Source organism: Equus asinus, chromosome 22, assembly GCF_041296235.1.
Source record: "Equus asinus isolate D_3611 breed Donkey chromosome 22, EquAss-T2T_v2, whole genome shotgun sequence".
NCBI lineage: Eukaryota > Metazoa > Chordata > Mammalia > Perissodactyla > Equidae > Equus > Equus asinus.
The window spans coordinates 42,612,086-42,631,108 of record NC_091811.1 but is presented as its reverse complement, the minus strand read 5'-3'; the positions used below and the strand labels follow the sequence as shown (position 1 = coordinate 42,631,108).

The 19,023-nt window shown below is 38.1% G+C and overlaps 1 non-coding gene across 1 annotated transcript; it reads left to right on the top strand.

Moving 5' to 3' along the window:
- The first annotated feature begins 352 nt into the window (after positions 1 to 352).
- On the top strand, positions 353 to 455 carry LOC123288485 (U6 spliceosomal RNA). Its single transcript, XR_006532184.1, has one exon. It is a non-coding gene; the product is annotated as a U6 spliceosomal RNA (small nuclear RNA).
- The last annotated feature ends 18,568 nt before the right edge of the window (positions 456 to 19,023 follow it).

Genomic DNA, 19,023 nt, shown 5'->3' with positions numbered 1-19,023 from the left:
ACATGAGGAGGTCAAGGCAGAGTGTAGACAGAAAGAGGCAGGACCTGGGGCACATGCAGGGTTTTGATAAGCCCCACAGGGTCTTCTCTAAGGGGAGCATAAGGCATACAGGCACTGGCAGGCAGGCGAGACTGTGATTGCAAGGGCTCTTGGGAAAGTCATGTCAGGAACTCACATTTGCTTGTGACCCTTAAGCTGCTCTCTAGGGCATGGGCTTGCATGAGGGGGATGGTGTCAGTTTAAGGTCCCTGCAGGCTTCTTGGCCAAACAAAATGGATAGAGAGGCAGCACTACCATAGAGTAGCTTAGCTAAACTCTTGACAGCCTTCTTCTTGATACAAAGATGACTGGGGTGCTCATTTCGGTAGCACATATGCTAAAATTGGAATGATAGAAGGTTAGCATGGTCCCTGTGCAGGGATGACATGCAAATTTGTGAAGCATTCCATATTTTTGAGACTAGATCTTAAATGTTCTCACAACACACACAAAAACATAATAACATGAGCCAATAGAGGCATTAACTAACACTACTGTGGTAATCACATTGCAATATATAAGTGTATCAAATCAATATGTTGTACTCCTTCAACTTACACAATGTTATATCTCAATTATATCTCAATTTAAAAAACCACAGAAAATAATAAACAAAGATGATTGGGGCGCTGAGTACTTTTTGCTGGGCACATTTCTCTCCTGCGCCTCTCTCCCCCAAATGAGGGCTCTGTTATTAAGGAAGAAGGATCTTAGATTGGAAATTGCCGTTGCCACAAAGCAGAGTTGGCTCATAGTTAATTAATTCACTTATTCATTAAATATGTATTGAGAGCTCACTATACACAAAAGAATTTTTCCAGATCCTGGAGATGAACAGGAGGCAACATAGGCAAAACTTTGCTCTCAAGGAGCTTTCATATTATTAGGTAGAACTGTCATACTTGTGGGTAAAAAATAGTTGAATATCAGCCATTTCATATGGTCCAACTTATTAACAACCATGTGAGCATCTTACTTAATATGCAGGCATAATTATTTGATGGTAATGATTCTTTATGGTAGAGCCTAGCAGGCATTTTAGTTTACAAAGTAAGCTCTTGTGATGAGGTAGGCTATAAAGAGACATGCTCAAACTAGTTCAAGTAAGGAGATTTATTATAAGAAAACACAAACACAGAGATTGACAAGGGAATCACTAAACAACAGCAGCCTCATGAGGACTGGTGCTAGAAGATGGTTTTGAATTCAATATGGTGGCGGGGAATTCAATGGCAAGTTTGTGGATCTCCATGCTAGTATTCTTCTAGTAACATTCCTTGGCTTTTTCATCATAGTTTTACTTTTATCTTTCTATGAGCTGGATGCCAATGACTTTATTTTGTTATAGTCTCTCTGATCTGGATTCTTCCTATTGCCATGGCTTCCTTCACTTTTATTTCCCACTTCCGCCCATGCTACTACTGGAAATTTTTTTCTCATTACATAGGCTAAAGGTTTGTGTTGCTCAAAATTCTTATGTTGAAATACTACCCCCTAAGGTGATAATATTAGGAGGAGGGGTCTTCAGGAGATGATTAAGTCATGAGAGTGGAGCCTTCTTGAATGGAATTGGTGCCCTTATATTACTGGCCGCTGAGAGGTCCCTTGCCTCTTCTGTCATATGAGGTTACAGCAAAAAGACGGCCATCTATGAATCAGGAAGCAGGTTCTCACAAGACACTGAATCCACTGGGGCGTTACTCGTGGACTTCTTAGCCTTGAGAACTGTGAGAAATTAACTTCTGTTGTTTATAAGCTACTCAGTCAACGGTATTTTGTTACAGCAGCCTAAGCTAAGACATATATGTTTCTGTTTTCAAATTCTTGAAAGAGGAGGATAACCTGACTTACCAAGATCAGGTTTTTTTGTTTCTTTGTGTTCCAGGCCACACAAATTATAGTTTGAAGGGTAGCTCAGCGCTTGATTGCCTTTGGGTCACAAGCTCACCCGACTTCAATAACATGTCACCAGGGTCCTCAGAATCATGTCGTCTTCTTTGTAGAACTTACCTTAATATCTCTTCTATACAGCATACCCTTTACAACTAGATTATTCCTCTCAGCACTTCTTTTAGTGAGATATAAAGCGTGGACACTTTACTTGTTGAACTTATGAAGAATTGATTCAGGCGCAAAAAAATAAGGTGGTATTATCTGTAAAACAGATGATTTTCATTGAACATGCTTCTTAATAGTCCCACTTACAAAGCCAGAAGTGAGCAAAGTATGTTACTTTCAATTAATATAATATTTTGCCAACAGCAACAATGGTATTTCAGAGTATTAATGTTGGAAAGGACCAGTCAGATTATCTAGTTCCAAGAATATCATAACAACCCACTTGATGACATCAATAATTTTCAGAATATGTTTCACAAAGATTCTTACGAGTCTTTGCAAATAATTGCATGAAATTTAGGTTTTTATATTTTAAACTATAGTCAAAACAATAATATAAAGCACTATGCAATGCACAAGTGTGTAGCAAATATGAACACATTGGAAGGATGATAAGTTAACATTTATTCTCATTTATTGAATTAAAAAATCAGAGAATGTGATACAAATTTGAATTTATAAAACACAATATACTGGTAAAAGACTGCTTTCATCTGTTTTATATAGTGGAGTTTCGTGTTTCATTTTGTGTAATGAGTGTGCAAGACGGTGAAAACCTAGAAAAGTCAGCAGAAGCATAAAGCTACCTTTTACCTTGGAGTATTTCCTAAACCTGAGTGAACTGGAGTTTAGCTTTGCTTGGCCTGGGAGTCATGAAGGAAATGAAACAATGACAGAGCCTGCTCAGTTGGAGGATCAATATTCAAGACTCTGTCGTGTAAATATAGGACTTCAAGTGGCTGCGTACCCAGTGAAAAAGTGAACTAGAACTAAGTCTGCCAACCTCAACCTCCAGGAAACTGAAAGCAAAATTATTTATCTTGAAACTTAACACTGGATAAAGGAGAAAATTTATCTCTGAGAATGCATAATTATGACAAATTCTAAGTTGGGTTTGTAGCCCACAATTCACAGTATCTGAGTGGTTAAAAAAAACATGTTAAGAATATCTTTTAAAACTAGAGTTGTGGTTGGTAGAAGCTGTATCGCCTGGCAGGAGCAAACATATCTCTTCTCTGAGAAATTCCAACTTTAAATCAGGTCTCGTAATCAGGTCAGTAAATTCTCACAGATAAAGAGATTCAAGAAATATAAGGTTACAGAAAAGAAAAATCATGGAGCATTCAAGGGAAGAAGACACTCTGAGTGAGAAAAAGCAGAAAAAACCTGGAGAATCAAACTGACCAAGACTTCAGATACTGGAATCATATTGATATATTTGAAGAAATAAAAGTAGGGAATGAAAGTATAAATAAAAAGCAAAAGGCAATTTCAAATCTTCAAAGATTTGGAAAAGAAAACTTTAGAGGGGCTGGCCTGGTGGTGTAGTGGTTAAGTATGCATGCTCTGCTTCGGGGGCATGGGGTTCACAGGTTCAAATCCTGGGCATGGACATGTAGACTGCTCACCAAGCCATGCTGTCCCACATACAAAATAGAGGAAGATTGGCACAGATGTTAGCTCAGGGCCAATCTTCCTCAAGCAAAAAGAGGAAGATTGGCAATGGATGTTAGCTAAGGTCCAATCTTCCTCACCAAAAAAAAAATAAATAAATAAATAAAAAATAAATAAATAAACAAACTTTTAGAAAAGGAGATATATTAAATACATATGAAACCAATTTGGAGATAGAAGTTTGAGGACTGGAGAACAGACCTGAAGAAGTTATCCAGACTGCAGCACAAAGAGGCAGTGGAATGGAGAATGTGAATAAGAGGTTAAGAGGCATGGAGGGTGGAGTGGACTTGTCCAACATAGGTTTAATTGGTGCTTCAGAAGGAGAGAAGGATCATAAGGAAGATGCATTGTTTGAAAAGACAATGGACAGGAATTCCTCAGAATTTGTGAAAGATACCAAACCATAGATTAAAGAAGCCCACTTACCCCAAGCGGGGTAAATATAAGAAAAATCCACACCTACACACATTACAGTGAATCTGGAGAATGCCAAAACTTAAAAGAAAAATTTAAAAGCAACCAGAGAGGAAAAAACCAGATTACCTTCAAAGTCCTGTAACTACAATTAGACTTACAGCTGCTTTTCACTGGCAACAGAGGGAACCAGAAGACAGTGAAGTGATCATTACCATGAGCTAAGAGAAAATACGTACCATCCAGAACTGTATTCTCATTGAAAATATATTTCAAAAGTAAGGTAACTTTAAAAAACTCATCCAGAGTGTTTGCCTCAATAAGAAAAAAAATTCTGTAACTTTATTTCAGGCAGAAATAAAGTGACCCCAAATGGAAGCTCTGAGTAGTAAGAAAGAATGATAATCAAAGAAAATATGAATAATTCTAAATAATCATTGACTGTATAAGATAATAGCAATCATTTTTAAAATTAAAACAAACAAGTTAAAACCAAAATACATGACAAAATACTATATATGTTGGGAGGGAGTCATTAGAATTAAGGATCTTTGTTCAGAGGTCACTATAAATACTGAATAAATTTAAATGTTGATAAGTTATATTTGCATGTTTAAATTTTTAGAGTAAGCTCTTGAAGAAAATAAATGGAGTAATGGCTTGATAAGATTCTGAGTATATTGCCCATTCCATTAGTCTAGGCTACAGCATTCTGTTTTTAAGACTTGCAATGTTAAGATTTATACATCCTACCACAGAATCTAACGTTGTACAAGAAAAAATTTCCATGGCTAGTTTTTGACTGTCATTGATCAGAGAAAGTTGAAGTGAGCAAATGTCATGTCTATTGCTTCCTCTCTGATAGCTTGATTTTCACATGGTTCCTGCAACACTTGGCAGGAGAGGATAGAAATAACATCGCCTCTAGGAATGCACACTGGTTTTCTGTCATCTCTTTGTGTGATGAAAAGTTGATGCTCTTTAATATTCTAATGAAGATAACCTAAGATTTATAAGTGCTGAACTTTTTGCAATGGATTTCTCAAATGCCTGTTTTAATCAATGTCAGGCAAAGACCTTTGGGTAGTTATTTCTTCATACTTTGTATTTCTCTTTAAAGGGTCTGTCCCTCATTTGATGGAAAGAAGTAAATATATGCTAAGTCAGCTCTTAGATTAGCATAACAACACTTATAATACAGTTTACATGGCATTTTATTATTTTCAAAGCACTTTGACAAACATCATTTCATTTGTTCCTGAAAAGAATTACAGAAGGTAGAAAGAACAGACGTTAAACTTATTTTCAGGAGTTGGAACCGCAGCTTAGAAAGATGAAGTGATGTAGGCAAGTTCATATGACTGGTGATTGACAGGAGTAAAGAATCTTCTGATTTCCAGCCTGGTGCTTTTCCCACTATTCAAATTTCTCAGAAATAAAGCGTTTAGTCATGTTAACGACACAGAAGCTCTTCTTTGGGAAATTTGCATTGAACGATTTGTATTTGCATATATGTACAGCAGATTCTGAATAAGAAAAAAAGAGAGAATTTGATATGCCACTACAGGAAACAAAAAGCTCTTCTTAGTTAAAATTTTTTTAAAGAAATACATTTAGTGAGAACATTTCAGATTTTCCAAACCCTAATATTATACTTGGAGTGTTAGATCATGTGCATTATGTAACACATACAGATAAGAATTTTCTATTTAATAATATTTGATGGTAGCACTATAGGTTAAATATAATAGTATTGTTTGAGATCAAACTTCATTCAGAACCATATCCCTACATGTAGATTTATCTTCTCTTTTTCCTTTCTAATCTGTTAGAAATATTTTGGACCTGTGTGCTTGTTTCTCAGAAGCTGAACATTTCCCTTGAAAAAATTGTTAAAAAACAAACAAACAATAAGGAAACAAATTCATTGTTGTGGACTAGAATTTGCATATACTTAATCATTCATCTCAATTTTGTTTGTCTTTTTTGTATTCCTTGAAGTCTCCAGCATTGTTACTTTTTAAGGCTTTATTGGAAGTAGAGTAGCCAAAGGCCAACTCTTTGAAGAAGCTGATGCCCATGAAGAGATGATGTGTATTATTTATGCATTCTTGCTTTACAAAGCTAGCCTAGGAAGTCTATTCCATGGATGCTGTAGTGCTTAAGAGTAATTTAAGTTCTGGCCAATGAGAAGCCTTTTGAAAACAATCAAATAGAGGTTAATTTCTGATAAAGATATAGCTTAAAAACTCATCTTTACATCGGAATAATTTTTTTTTAAGTTGCAAACACATCTGTGATTTTAATTCTATATTCTCTGAATTTTTAAGAACAAAGACATACACATTGTGAAAATCAAGTAATTCAGAAATCTTATGGTAACAAATGACCACGAGGAGTCTCCTGACCACTCCTCATCTCCATTCCCATCCCCACAGTCAACATTTCAAAAAGACCTCTATTCTTTTAAGTTTCTAGTGATTACTTCCTCAACTATAAATACCTCTACTTTTTGATGGTTGTGTCAGCTTTAGACAATGTCTATTGTTTCCTCCACTGTAAAAATAAAGCTGTAGGTCGCTTATATTACGTCTTCACTCTCCCTCTCTTCTGCTCAGTGTTTAAAGGGTAGCTTATTTTTGTTCTTCTCCTGGTTAGGTTTGTTCACTTTAGGTCACGTACTTTTCCTTGCTGTTCCCTCCATCTTAGTCCACATCTTGACTCCCTGCTCTCCGAGAGGATATAAATGCAGCACACCTGCCCTTGCTTCTATTTCTTCCCTCCCTTTTCTCCTTCCCACTGCTTCTTTCTAACAGCTATAATTTTAGTATTTCATCTTAAAAATCATTAACACTGACCTTGTGTCTGCTATTCCAGTTGAGACTTTCATGCTTTGTCCATTGGTTGACTTGAAAAGTTGACAACTTGTAAATGGCATTTTCATTATTAATGATTATGTCAATGTTGTTTGCTAGCCTAAGCAGTGTGCTAGTGTTATAGTCCCTTCATTACTGGCCTAGTTCCTAACAAGGGCAAAGAGAGTCTCCTATCTTGTATTTTCCCGTGGACTTAAAGTCTTGTTTTCGTTCACCTTGTGTTTGAACCACAATTTTCTCAAGACAGTTTAGTGTGCTCCTGGTGGAGAAATTTCTAATTGCCTTTTTTCTAACTAAAAAATGTTTCCATGTCCTCAATTATTTCTATGATGCAAATTATCCTATCTAGAGAGCTTCATTTTTTCCTGGAGAACACCTTTCCTGAGTAATTTAGCATCCCAAACCAAACTGAATCAGGGGCCCAGCTACGCCTGCTGCCCAGCTGTCTTCTTAGGACTTGAACTGTTTTCCTAAATTGGATCCTAGCTTCCCTTGAAAAGATCTCTGTTAAAAACAGTCCTTTTTTTCTTTTTTACATTTGTAAGAATTGAGTTTTGATTTTTAAAAAATTGACAGTTTGTCTTGATTTGAATTTTACGATGAGATACTCTGACAAAAGGAAACATGGTACTGGACATTGGCCGAGGTGCAATTCCTTATCTGCAGACTTTGGAGAAACGTCTGCGGTAGCCTTTGCAAGTAAGCATTCCCTAGGAGTGAGGCATGTTCATTTACTGTTCCTTAATTAGAAAATTAGTTACTTATTTCACTTAATTAGATAATTACAAAATGGAACATCAGTAAATAATTAATGACTTTTCGATAGCTGTCGTGAACTGCGCTTCTGTTCGCTAGGGTTCATTATTTGGCTCAAGAAACTTTACATCTATTTACTCTACTCCCTTCCACAACCCTGCAAGGTATCAACTTTATTGCATATATGAGCAAATAGACTCAGAAGGTTTCATATAACTTAGCCAAGGATAATTGTCTAGTTAGTGGCAAAGCTCTGATTAAACCAGTGTCTGACATGCGCTTTTTTGTAGGCAAAACTGCTCCTCTTGGCGTAGCTTTTCTTGGGGATGGGTAACAAATATGAAGACTATTCCTTGGCTTGTTACAATGTACAGTAATATTGAAGCATGTTGAGTAATTTCCAACTGCTTTAATCATTCTTCTAGACTTATCTAAGTTTTTCCTAGCAGTATGGATCACTGGAAATGGTTATTTAGAGACAAATAGATGTTAGTTTAACTTTCAAAGAACACAGGTCTGAGTTGGGAGATTTGAACCTGGTTAAGAATCGCAGCAGGGTCTTTAGATACAATTTCCAAATGCGATGGTCGTGTTTTGATTTTTCCAGCTTAGAATGATATTCACATTCAGATTTCCACATTTAGAAACCAGAAAAAAATTTAAAGGATACTTAGTTTCTTAAGAAATGAAGAGATACATTGAAAAGAAAAGTCACTCTGTGCTCAGTACTCACAAACTACATGTAAGGTAACTGTATCAGTGGAGTCTTTCACTATAAATGAAAAATATGGGTTTTTTCTAGACCACTGTCTATAAATCTAAAAAGTAAAGATAGGTTCTGGTTCCATGTTTGGAAGAGAACGGAAAAAGAAAAAAAAGATTGTTGAAAGTGTAGAAATGTAGTCTATATTATTCATATACCAGCCTTGGAAGTATTGTTCTTTAAGACAAAGTTGTAGGTAGTAATGGCGTGAAGGAAAGGAATCTGTGTTCAGATATATTCTGTGTTAGCTTGATAAGATTAAGTCCCAAGTAAGCTGACCATATGGAGTTTCTGGAAAATTAGCACAGTCCTCTGATTTTTGACATTGTGTTCCCAGCAGGCATCACTGCAGTCATTATTAAATTATCTCTGTAGGTCATCAGCAGCTCAGCTTCCCATTCATCGCGACCTTCTCCAAAGTTGCTATGACAACAGCATGGTACTTGTAACAAAGTGGCTAGTTAAGGCTAAGCCTATAAGCAGTATGACACACTTGTATGAATATCATTATCTATTGAATTTCGAGAGCTTCCAGTTGCTTATTAATTTTAATGAAACTTGTTGAAATCCAGATTGCTTCCAGGATTAAATTATTTGAACCAAGAAGGTATATATATCCTATAAATATGGCATAGAGAAAGCTTAGCATTCAAACTGCCTATTGAAACTTAGAACCCTTAGAACCCAGCACTTTTATGGCACAGGTTATGGTATATTTTCATTGTGGTGAATAAAGTAGAAAAGGAAAAAACAAATGCCAATACTATAAATTTCTCAAAGACATTGATCAGATTCTCCAAAGAGAAATCAACTCTATCTAAAGACTTCTGCCCGCAACTCATTGTATAATGTAAATTATGAGCCTCTCTCTTTCCATCTGTCTATCTCTTAGTTGAGTAGAATGGAAGATAATTCCTAGAGCCACTATTACTGAATTAACAACACATTTATTTACTTAAGTAATATTTAAAGTATTCCCAATACATGAACATACAATCATTGTATCATCTGGGAGCTTTTGGTTCAGTTCTTTATTTTCCCCAGTTTGTGAAATAAAATAGAGAAAAATAGGGAAGATGTGTAAGAGTTTGTGGCAAAGACCAAGAATCTTGTTATAACTTCTCAGACCAAGATCCTGATTCTGAGTGAAGTTTTGAAGTTCCTGAGTGGTTAAAGCATTCATCTCTAGCATATAGCCCTTACAATTGTTCCTTGAAACTTCACAAAACACTTTGTACTGGAAAAGGTTTAGAATTGATGTTAAGGAAAGTGGACTTGTGAGAATGTGTTCTGAGTTCCATGGGAAATAGAAGGAAAGAAAAGACACCTTTGTAACAGTGATCTTGTTTGATTATAAATAGCACAAACTAGTTCTACCAACATGTGTAATGAAATGCATTTACTATGATGACCATTTAAATTGGTGTCCCTAAAAAGTATAGCAACTGACAAAGTCTTTAAGATAAAATCTTTCATAGATTATTCCTCATTTAAGGATTGCAAATGGTGCCTTCAGCGTGTTTATTTTTCAACTTCAAAGCACCTAAGGACAGTCACTTCATTTTCCTCTCTTCAAAAATCAACAATACTTAAGCCAAACAGTTCCAGAATTTGGAGATTAAGATGGAGGTGCCAAGTCTCTTAAGATCAGACTCTGTACGGTCAATAATATATTCTGAGGAACAATTATTATTTACAACTGAAAAGAGATGTGACCAGGTCCCCATGGGAAACTTTTGGATTTTCTTTGCCCCTATGACCATATTGAATGAAGAAATGACACTTCGTCACAGCCTGCAAAAGCAAATGCAACTCCACAAAGCATTAGCAAGGAATGTGGATTTTACTGAAGATGCTGTGGACAGATAAAGAAAGAAAAGGTGTAATATTGTACCACCCTTAAGAATACCTGTTTAAAACCCCCATTAAACATGTCGGAACTCCTTCTCTGGGAATTCTACTTCAGCCAAAAGCCGCCTCAACCACATCTCCACCTGCCTCTCAGCCTCTCCTTCTTTGCTGCTTACAGACATTGCTTAATACCAGATGTGCCCTTGTGCCAGCTCTCTTGAGCTTTTCCCCTCTTACATACTCCCACTTATCACCCAGTCCAGCAAGCAAGGCATCCTATTCAGGATCAACTCACTTTAGAAGAAAGCAGGAGCTTGCATATTAAAACAAAAAATATACAACTATTTTTGTTGTATTTTGAGAGATTACAACTATTTTCTTTTCCTGACCCATTATTTGGAGAAATGTGAACAGAAATGAAAATTACATGATGATGACATCAATTGGAGTTATTTCTAGTCACATTTCCTGTAATGCATGATAAATCTCAAATGGGCTCTTATATGGGAAAAATACTTCAGACCTATTTTCTTCATTTGACTGGCAAAACAAAGCATGATCCACTTTCTTCTGTGTATGAATACAGAAAGCAACCACACTTTAGTTTTCAAACCAATAAATACAAAATGACTCATTAATTTGAGGATAACGGGTCCCAAGAACCAGGGCACAGCTGTGGCAGTCCTGTACATAATCTTTTGGTAGTAAGCACTGAAATCCAACTTAAATTAGTTTTAGCAAAAATGGAGGACTTATTAGAATGATACTGGAATAGTTCATACAGTTGAAGGAAAAACCACTGGAACCCAGCAACACTGGGAAAACTCAGGACTTGAACATCGGATTTGGCCCAGGATTCTCCACATTTTGTCCTCTGTTTGTGCCATTTCATGGGTGGGAATATGATAGCCAGGAGCTTTGGGGTCACACCTGTGTCCTAAGAAGGAAAGGAGGCTCTACTTTGCTAATTCCACTTAGAAAAGGGCCAGAGATGGCCTCTAATTAGTCCAACTTGTTAGCAACCACACCTGAGCCAGTTACTGCAGTAACAAATAAAGATGCAATGCTTAGCCCCGCCACACACTCATCTATGCAGGGAGGAAGGCAGAGTCCTGTTACCATCTAAGTAGGAGAGGCAATTGCTCTGTGTGGACAAAACCAAAATTGGCAGAGCAGTCACACTTATACTTAGGATAACTATTCTTATGTCTGTTAATGGCTTGAACAACAGTGTCCTTTTTTTTTTTTTTGGTGAGGAAGATTGGTCCTGAGCAAACATCTGTTGCCAGTCTTCCTCTTTTGTTTGAGGAAGATTGTCACTGAACTAACATCTATGCCAATCTTCCTCTATTTTATGTGGGATGTCACCACAATGTGGCTTGATGAGCAGTGCCAGATCAGTGCCTAGGATCCGAACCCGCAAACCCTGAGCCACTAAAGCAGAGTGCACTAAACTAACCACACCACCACTGGGCTGGCCCCAATGTTGTCTTTTCTCAATTTTAAAATGTGATGCAAAACTATTTTTTTTTGTGGGAAATGTGGAAGTTTAACTTTTTAATGTGGTATATATGGCTCTTTTACTTTATATCTCAAAGAGGGAAAGATTTGTGCAAATTTTTTATAGCGCATGTTGAAATGATCATTGTCAAATCACACTATTCTTACTTGCCTTCTTGGCTCCATCTGTCTTTTCTTGCAAAGAGAATCTTGTTCATGTTAAAATAGATCATTTCCTGAGGCTCTAATCATGTACAAGAGGAAACACAGCTGTGAATTCATCATTGTCATTGAAACTTCCATGTATTACTTTATAAGTGCACACTTACCCAGTGTTAGCTGCCACACAGACAAAATAATCATCAGTAGTCCTGAATTCTGTTATGGTTGCCAGTGGATAAATTTGTCGGTGACTTAGAGATATGCACATACAGACAAATTTGATTCAGTTGAGAGTGATGCTAACTCTGGAATCCTACACTTACACCATTGGCCAGAGGAAGCCATTGGTATGTTGGATTTATCGTAGGAATGAATTTGCCCATAAAGAGGGAGTTTGCAAGGGATTCAAAGGATAAAAAAAATAGCACTAAAGAATTAAGAAGAAAGAAAGAAACCTTTACCTGGAAATAGTATATTTGATTCTTTTTTTTAAAAAAAAATAAACATATTAAAATTTCCTGCAACAGAAATTCATTTAATTGGGACAGAATTTGGAGAATTTTTCACCACCCTAAGCAAAATACCATCAAAAAGGATGGTCTTTATATTTTCAAAAAAATCATAGTATTGCTTCAAATAACGGTGACAGTAATTAAAACAATGAACTAAGAGGAAAAAGGCAAATGAATAAATTTTATTTAGCAACTCCTATGTGCCATTCTGCTGGTGTGCAGATTTCTTATCTCAACCTCACACGCATCTAAGAGGTGTATTATCATTCCCCTTTCAACGATATGGGAATGAAGGCTTCAGAGATTAAGCAATTGGTCAAAGGAACACATATACTAAGAGCCATTACTCTTATACCATACACAAGAATTAACTCAAAATGAATTAAAGACCTGAAACCATAAAACTCCTAGAAGAAAACAGGTGGTAAGCTCCTTGACATAGGGCTTGGCGATCATTTATTTGAATCTGACCCCAAAAGCAAAAGCAACAAGCAAAAACAAGGAAGACTACATCAAACTAAAATCTTCTGCACAACAAAGGAAACCATCAACAAAGTGAAAAGACAACCTATGGAATGGGAGAAAATATTTGCAAATCATATATCTGACGGGGGCTAATATCCAAAATTTATAAAGAACTCATACAACTCAGCAAAAAACCCAAACAATCCGATTAAAAAATGGGCAGAAGATCTGAACAGACATTTTTTGAAGAAGATATACAGATGGACAACAGGTACATGAAAAGATTCTCAACATCACTAATCATCAGGGAAATGAAAATCAAAACTACAATGAGATATCACCTTACACCTGTTAGAATGGTTATCATCAAAAGGACAAGAAATAGGGGCCGGCCCGGTGGTGAGTGGTTAAGTTTGCACATTCCGCTTCTCGGCTGCCCTAGGTTTGCCAGTTCGGATCCTGGGTGTGGACATGGCACCGCTTGGCACGCCATGATGTGGTAGGCGTCCCACATATAAAGTAGAGGAAGATGGGCATGGATGTTAGCTCAGGGCCAGTCTTCCTCAGCAAAAAGAGGAGGATTGGCAGCAGTTAGCTCAGGGCTAATCTTCCTCAAAAAACAAAACAAAAGGACAAGAAATAACAAGAGTTGGCGAGGATGTGGAGAAAAGGGAACCCTTGTGCACTGTTAGTGCGAATGTAAATTGATGTAACCACTATGGAAACAGTTTGCAGGTTCCTCAAAAAACTCAAAATAGAACAACCATATGACCCGGCAATTCCACTTCTGGGTATTTATCTGAAGAAAACAAAAACACTAACTCAGAAAGATATTTGCACCCCCATGTTCATTGCAGCATTATTTACAATAGCCAAGATGTGGAAGAACCTAAGTGTCCATTGATGGATAAATAGATAAAGAGATTGTGGTATACATATACAATGAAACATTATTCAGCCATAAAAAGGAATGAAATCTTGCCATTTGAAATAACGCAGATGGACTTCGAGGGCATTGTGCTAAGTGAAACAAGTCAGAGAAAGACAAATATTGTAAGATTTCTCTTATTGTGAAATCTACAACAAAAACAAAACAAAACAAGCAAAACAAGCTTACAGATACAGAGAACAGATTGGTGGTTGCCAGAGACAAGGGGTGAGGGGTGGGAGAAATGGGTGAAGGAGGTTAAAAGGTAAAAAGAAAAAGAAAAGAATGAAATGTTAGCAGGAAGAGCGCTAAGATTTATTGCACACTTACTGTGTGCTAGGCACTGTGCTGGAGGCACTAGTGTTTGGTTTAGTCCTCCTAATACCTCTGTGAAGTATCGTTCTCTTGATTTCACAAAAGCAGACTCTGAAAGGTCAAGTCACGTGGCTCAGGTCGCACAGCTACAAAAGGATGAACTGGAATGGAAGCCAAGGACTGTCTGATTGTTACCACTATAGGATGGTTCTTCACTGGCAGTCGCATAGAGGAATCATGGTCAGTCAGAATCACTACTGCCTGTGCATTCTACACCTTCAGCGGACACGCAGGTGCCCCTTCAATCCTGGCTGGTTGGATAGAGATATCTGTGGGACGTGTATTGTTCAACGAATGTGAGGAAAGAGGGCAGAAGGATGAATTGGACCATCCACACTCCTGGACGGTTTTGGACTTCCGCAAATGTGCCCTGAAGGAATCCTGTAAACTCATATGAAAGTGTTCACCTCAGGGTTGATGCCATTGACCATAGGGGCAAGTTTCGTTTGCTTCCTGGACACCCCATGTCAGTCCTTGGGGAAAAACAGAGCTCCCGGATGTTAGGAGAACTGAGCTAGAGGTGGCTGCCTGGACCAACTCCAACAGCAAGAAGGGGCCCTGTTAGAAACACATTTTCCTCAACTGTCAAGGAGTTAGGATGGCAAATAGGTGACAAGAGGACAAGCAATCACAAACTCACATGCCTATGGGAGCTTGGCAGGTGGCATAACTAAGATGAGGCCAGAGAGAAAAGCACATGTGCATATTGGGTGAGATGGGGAGAGTGGAGTGAGCTGAGAGGGCACGCCCCATACATAGACGCCAATGATCAGTGTTAGGCAGAGAATTTGGGCCCATGTGCCAGCTTCTCTGATTTTTCAAGAGAAGGTAAATCCAGATTCATATGGGAAATCTCCTAATGTTTAATTAAAGTACAATTTTGTTATGAAAGATTGTGTTGATCAAAGACAACAGGTCTATAGGCTGGATGTGTCCCAGGGACACAAGTGGCAGACCCTGAGGCACAGTGTTAAGTTTAATCTTGGAGACCTTGGTCCTCAGCTCTCCAGAGAACAGGCAGACAGTCTCTTACTGGGTATCAGTCAGCACCTAATGGGGACAAAAAAAGAGCCAATGTTCAAAGCTTATTTGCAAGTCATATATTCATTTATTGATCCAATATTTATTGAGCATCAATAAGAGACCAGGGCATATGATAAGAGCTAGGAATCCAACAGGAAAAACAACAAGAGACTGGAAGTACTTCCTTCATGGAGCTAAAGTGAGAATGTCATGAATAGGACCCCAGTTGTGATGTTTGTCTAGTGTGGACGCACATCAACCAGTACACCTGATCCTGCATCAGATCAGCCCCTTGATTTTCACTGGATTAGTCCCCAAACGAGAAAGGCCAGGCCCACGTCTTGTCCTGCACTTGACTGATGGAGCTCTCCCATCTGCTTTAGTGTCTGATTTGATCGCTGCCCTGAGCCCTGATAAGAAATGACAGTGAAAACCATCAAACATCTATTTGGTCAACCTCAATTATGTTCCTGCTTAACGTCTGATTCTTTATTCTGGTTTTTTGTCCTGTTTACAATTTCAGTATGGTGAATTCTTTGATCCTAATTTTAGCTGTGAGTTGCATACATAAGTCATGTCTGATTTCATGGCCTAAAACTAAGAGGCATTTAGCCTATTTTTGGAAGCGGCTGACCTTTCCTAAGGCAAACTGTGAGAAGAGGCCCTTTTAATTCTAGTTATACATTTCCCTCAAGTGTAATGAAATCATACAGATGTGACTAAAAACCTCCTAAGGAATTACGGATGTGGATGAAATCTGAGATTGTTGACCGATTCTGCCTTGAGGAGGAGGGGAGTTTTCCCAGTGCCGAATCCTAATGACGGGGTAGCAGTCTTACTATGGAGTGGGGTGAAGGGCACCCCAGGAAGAGAGGCCAACTGAGCAGAGCCAGAGACTCAGAACATTGAAGCTGGGGGACAAGTTGGCTGATTCAAGGAACTAGATTTAGAGAGATTAAATTACTAGACAAGAGTCCCTTGATAAAACTCAGCTTTTAACTCAAAGTTCAGTATTTTTGTACAGTGTATATTCACTATGGTGAATATAGTTAATAATGCTATACCAGAAACTTGAAAGTTGCTAAGAGAGTAGATCTTAAAAGCCCTTATCACAAGAAAAAAAATTTTTATAACTATATATGGTGACGGATGTTAACTTGACTTATTGTGGTGATCATTTTGCAGTATATACAAATATCAAATCGTTGTGTTGTACACCTGAAACAAATATAACGTTACATGTCAATTATAAAAACTAAACAAAAAAACCAAAGTTCAGTGTTTTTTTCTGATAAACCATTCCTTTTTAGCTTTTTAAATGTTTCAAGTGTATTTTATTTGTTTAATAATGCTATATTTTAATGGGTACACAGTGCTTTCACTTGGCATCAATTATGAGTTGGTTTTGAAACAATTCAGTATTACACCAGCTAGGACAATTACTCACCTCTCCATTTCTTTGGGTGACTGCCAACAGGGGCCAACTTCCATTCTATTCAAGTTTGTGTTGCTGTGTATGTCCACACAGCAACACAGAGAGTGGCTCCGCCAGTTAATACAGCAATACTATGTTTGTCATGGAAGTTACTTATCCCTTTTTGGTGGCTCTGGTTTGCCATTGTTTGCTGAATGCTTCTATCCGGAGACCAGTTAGTGGGTTTTGGCCAAGGGAAACATCATCAAGCTGAAGACAGAACTGCACCAATGGCAGCTGCTAGTTTTGTACAATGTTTTTCAGGTACCCTTGCCTGTTTATTATTAGTATTATTTTGATAAAAAATATATAATGAGATCTACCCTCTGAGCAGATTTTTAAGTTTACAGATACTGTACAGCAGGTCTGTAGAAATTTTTCATTTTGCATGATGAAACTCTATAGCCATGGAACAGCACCTTCCCATCCCTCCCCCAGACTCCGGCAACACCATTCTACTTTCTGCTTCTGTGACTTTGACTGCACTGGATACCGCATATAAGTGGAATTGGGCAGTATTTGTCCTTCTGTGACTGGCTTATTTCACTTAGTACAATGGCTTCAAAGTTCACCCATGTTTTAGTTTATGATATGATTTCTTTCTTTTTTATGGCAGAATGGTATTCCATTGTATTTATATACCACATTTTGTTTATCTCTTCGTTCACCGACAGACGTTTATGTTGTTTCCACCTCTTGGCTATTGTAAATAATGCTGCAATGAACACAGGAGTGCAAACATCTCTTTGAGATCCTGATTTTAATTCTTTGAGATAAATACCCAGAAGTGGGATGGCTGGATCATATGGTAATTCTATTTTTAACTTTTGTTTTTTTAAGGAAGATTAGTCCTGAGCTAACTGCTGCCAATCCTCCTCTTTTCACTGAGGAAGACTGGCCCTGAGCTAACATCCATGCCCATCTTCCTCTACTTTATATGTGGGACGCCTACCACAGCATGCCAAGCGGTGCCGTGTCCGCACCCAGGGTCTGAACCGGGGAACCCTGGGCCGCCAAAGCAGAACATGTGCACTTAACCGCTGAGCCACTGGGCTGACCCTATTTTTAACTTTTTGAGTAACCTCCTTGCTATTTTTCATAGCAGCTCTACAATTTTACATTCCCACCAACAGTAAACAAGTGTCTCAATTTCTCCACATTCTTGCCAAAAAATATTTTCTTTTCTTTCTTTTTTTTTCTAGATAATGGCCATCCTAACAGGTGTGAGGTGATATCTCATTGTGGTTTTGATTTCCATTTCCCTGATGATTAGTGATCTTGAGCATCTTTTCATACACCACTTGGCCATTTGTACATCTTCTCTGGAAAAATGTCTATTCAAGTCCTTTGCCCTTTATTTATTTATTTTTTTTTGAGGAAGATGAGCCCTGAGCTAACATCTGCTGCCAATCCTCCTCTTTTTGCTGAGGAAGACTGGCCCTGAGCTAACATCTGTGCCCATCTTCCTCTACTTTATATGTGGGATGCCTGCCACAGCATGGCTTGACAAGCGGTGCATAGGTCCACACCTGGGATCCGAACTGGCAAACCCCGGCCCACTGAATCAGAACTTGTGCACTTAACCACTGCACCACTAGCCTGGCCCCCTCTTTTGACTATTTTTTAATCAAGTTATTTGGTTTTTTGGCTGTTGAGTTGTATAATTTCCTTATATACTTTGGATATTAATCTCTTACCAGATAGATGGTTTGCACTTATTTTCTCCTCTCTGTGGGTTGCCTTTCACTCTGTGGATAGTTTCCTTTGCTGTGCATAAGCTTTTTAGCTTGATGTAATCCCACTTGTCTACTTTTGCTTTTGTTGCTTGTGCTTTTGGTGTCATACCCAGGAAACCATTGCCAAGGCCAAAGTTATAGGGCTGTTCTTTTATGTTTTCTTCTAGGGATTTTACAGTTTCAAGCCTTATGTTTAAGCCTTTAATCCATTTTGAATATATTTTCGTGTTAGTGTCAGATAAGGGTCCAATTTCATTCTTTTACCTGCAGATGTGCAATTTTCCCAACAGCATTTATTGGCGAGACTATCCTTCCCCTGTTGTGTAGCTAGCTGTACTGACTGCAGCAAGATGCCCCCCACTCTTATTTGTTCTCAGTGACCCCCAGGCATCCAAGCTATGCTGTTTCCACCTGTGCTGTGAATGAGGCAAGACAGAAACCAGTCCTTGGGCAGCCCTCCAAAAAGCCAGAATGTTGGACGCAAGTTCCACTGTATACTTTCCCCCCTGGGGGAAAAGTCATAATTCAGGGCGTTCTCTCCCAGTGCTAAACTGTGCTGGCTTTTAAGAGGGG